The sequence below is a fragment of the Myotis brandtii genome, unplaced genomic scaffold (assembly GCF_000412655.1).
Source record: "Myotis brandtii unplaced genomic scaffold, ASM41265v1 scaffold143, whole genome shotgun sequence".
Taxonomy (NCBI): domain Eukaryota; kingdom Metazoa; phylum Chordata; class Mammalia; order Chiroptera; family Vespertilionidae; genus Myotis; species Myotis brandtii.
In genome coordinates this window covers 1,059,210-1,063,194 of record NW_005355115.1, presented here as the reverse complement: position 1 = coordinate 1,063,194, position 3,985 = coordinate 1,059,210, and positions in this window count along the sequence as shown.

Sequence of the window (3,985 nt, the reverse complement as noted above, 5' to 3'; positions counted from 1 at the left end):
GTACCTAATTTCAGTTTGGGATGATAAAAGAGTTCTGGATGTGGATAGTGGTGATGGTTGCACAACAATGTGAATGTACTTAATGCCACCAAACTGTACATTTAGAAATGGTTAAAGTAAATTTTAAGTATATTTTACTAAAATTTTTTATATATAAAAAAATTTAAAGAACATGAGTATAGTTGGAAATATATATTAGCAAATTGAATTCAGCATTATAAAAAGGACACTACATCATATCTAAGTGTGGCTTATCCTAGGAATACAAGGTTAGCTCAACATTTAAAAATCAATAATCCTGGCCAGTGTTTCTCCGTGGTTAGAGCATCAGCCCGTGCACTGAAGGGTTGTGGGTTTGATTCTCAGTCAAGGGCACATACCTGCGTTGGTCCCTAGCCCTGCAGTTGGTGCGCATGCAGGAGGCAACCAATGGATATGTCTCTCTCACATCAAAGTATCTCTCTCTTTCTCCTCTCCTCCCTCCCTCTCTTCCGCTCTCTCTAAAAATCAATGGAAAAAGTATCCTCCCTCGGGTATTTTTAAAAATTAATATAATTCACCTAATTAACAAACAAAAAAAAGAGAGAATCAAGCATCTCACTAGAATATGAAAAGTACATAATACAATCCAATATCCTTTCATGATTAAAGTTCTCAAAAAACTAGGCAAAGAAGGTAACGTTCTCAACCTGGTAAAAGAGATCTAAGTAAAGCCTATACGTAACATCACACTGGTGAAAGACTGAAGGCTGTCTCCCTACAGGAACAGGACAAGAATATCCAGTCTCACCATTTTTATTAAAAATGTACTGCAGGTCTTAGCTATTATAATGAGGCAAGAAAGAGAAAGAAAAGGCATGTATATCAGAAAGAAAAACATAAAAACTGCCTTTATTCATAGATGATGTAACTCCGCAGACAATCCCAAGGAATCTACAAAAAAGCTACTAGAATTAATGAATCTTAACAAGGTCATAAACTAGAATGTCAATACACAAAGGATATATATTGCAGTAGCAGTGAAAAATTGGAAAATAAAATTTTAAAATATATAATTTACAATAATATGAAAAACTTAGGGATAAATCTAACAAGATACTTGCAAGATGTGTTCACTGAAAACTACAAAACATTGTAGTTTTACTGAAGAAAGTAAAGAGCTCAATTAATGGAGAGAGAAACCATGTCCATGGATTGAAAAAAATATTGCTCAGAAGTCAGTTCTCAAATTGATCTCTATCTATAATGCAATCCTAATAAAAATCCCAACAGGTTTTCTTTTTTTGGCAGAAATTGACAAGTATATTCTAAAACACATAAGGAAAAGCGAAGGCTGGGCATTCAGACCATAAAAATAAATGAGAAGAGTTCCTGCTTTCAGGAAGGTCACACTGGTAGGAGGGAGAAATAGTAAACAATTGCAAGACATGATAGGTAATATAACAGACATATGTAAAAGGAAGGGATAGGAGAGTCATGCGGAAGAGAGATTTCAGCTAGATCTTGCTAGAAGTCTTTAAATCAAATGCTTTTCTTGCATCGTGATTGAGACATTAACTAGAGTACATTTGGAAAATGGAATTGAATTTTTCAAGGATGAGTTTATGGGTAAAAGTTTAGCTTTTTTTTCCAGCTTCCATAGAGCATACTTTTTATTGTACAGGTATATATATACAACAGTTTAATTTGTGAACATTTACAGGCGTGGAGTTCAATACCAAATCTCCACAGCACCCCATACACTGCACTGTGCACTCCTGTTTTGGGTTCAGCCCAACAGGAATGAGACACAAAGTTATTGCTTTGTGAACAGAGTTTCAATTATATAGAATCTTTCGCATCAAGAACAGAGCCAAGGATCCTAATTCCTAATACTCCATAAAAAGTTTTTTTGTTTTTTATCTAGCATCTTCAGATACCATAAAGTAGGAGGCAGATTCTATCCACTTAGCAACTAATGGGTGGTATTGGACACAATAAAAAATTCCCTTGTTCAAAGGGGGCCTTTGAGCTTTACAAAATGTGTAGAAACAAAGCTTGCTGATGATTTTATGTTTGTTAAAAAAAAACAATTTTGAAACTTAACTCTTCAAATGGAATGTCCTTTGAAATGACATGTTCCTTTAAGGTATTGAAGCTTGATTTGCCTATTTATTTCACATCTTGGTGATTTGAGTAAACTTGAAAAGTCTAGTTTTTCAGAGAAATCAAATCCATTCTTTCATTTACTAGTATTCACTAGAGGCCCGGTGTACAGATTTGTGCACCGGTGGTGTCCCTTGGCATAGCCTGTGGGGATCGGGCCAAAACCGGCAGCCTAACGCCACCTGCCGCTCCGCCCTGCCACTCCTGCTCATCCCAGCCTCACCGTGCCCACCACCACCGCTCAGTAGGCTTGCTGCAGCAGCCAGTCGTAAGCCCTGCGTCTGGCACCTGTTGGTCAGCTGAGTGGCATTCCCACTGTGGGAGCGCACTGACCACCAGGGGGCAGCTCCTGCATTGAGTGTCTGCCCCCTGGTGGTCAGTGTGCATCATAGCGACCGGTCAACCTGTTGCTTAGGCTTTTATATATGTAGATTCTGTGAGTACTAGTATGTATTGCCTCAGCCCTAGGCTAGATTCCGGGAATGCAAGAAACAGTTCTTGCCAAAGGAGCTTTTAAGCTGATGGGATGACTAATTGCAACACAAGTAAGAGTGCAAAGTAAGCCCAGGGGGCTATGGAAGTGGGGAGGCCTCTAATCTGGATAGATAGAGACACTGAGCTTCACTCCTGTAGACCAGGGTTATATGCCTTGACTTCATCTACATTCTATCTGATGATATTTCATAATGTGAAGGAGTGAGATGGAAAAGTAGGAGAAACTAAGATGAATGTGTCTAACTTTGCAAATGGACAGAAATCCAATGCAGACATCTCTGGGAGCTACTTACAGGGTCTGCACTTCTCCATGCCACTCCCTCCTCCTCTACAAATTGAGTCCTCCAAAGATTGCCTTGTTAAGGTTTAGGTGGGGGACAAACAACAAGAGTTCGGCCAAGAGACCCTCTGCCCCAGGAGATACAGCAAGACCTTGAAGTCACGTTTCTTCCTTTACTCTTGACCTCCTTTTATGAGCCCAGTTCTGTCCTAGCTCTGGGAGTAAATGAAGAATAAATGCCTGAAAAGCTAGGCTGCACACAGGCAACCTAAAGAGCAAAGAAACTCCCACTGGATAGTCATGGGGAAGGGAGCACTTAAGTCTCCATATACTAGTAGTCTCATACTATTTATGTATTTATTTATTATCCTCACCAGAGGATATTTTTTCCATTGACTTTTAGAGAGAGTGGAATGGATGGGGAGAGAGAAACATCGATGTGTCCATTGGTTGAGCCTGCAACCAAGGTACATGCCCTTGAACAGAATCTAATCTGTGACCATTCAGTCCTTGGGCAGAAACTCTATCCACTGAGCCAAACGGGTTAGGGCTCACACTTGATTTTAACCCTTGTAACAATTCAGGTGATCAAAGGGGTTCATAGAAGAGGTTCAGCAACTTGCTCCAGTCACTGCAAACCCAGTCCCATGTAGGACACAAGAGCATAGGCACCTCAGCTAGGGAGCGCCTGGGGTCCTGTGAGTGTTGGGGCCCTAACACCCAGGAATGTGCTGTTGGCCAGTCACCTCTGCCTCCCCCCATCCCCCCACCCCCCTGGAGAGCCTGCGCCTGGCTCACAGGGCTCCTAGGCACTCGCTGGTCAGCCCGTGGTCAGCCCTTCACACTGCGTCCCCCAGAGTGGAAGGCGCTCTACGGAGAGGCAGGTGGTATCCCCATCCTGGCATCGGGAACAGCCCTGCAAGTATCTTCTGCCCTCGGCCACCAGCCCTCTCTGGGCTCCCACCGCAGCCGGGGCCGCTTCCCTCCATGTCCCGTGGCCGGAAGCCGGGGGCCGCGCGCGCAAATGCCTGCGTGGCCGCGCAACCGTGGTCTCAACTGTGGGCG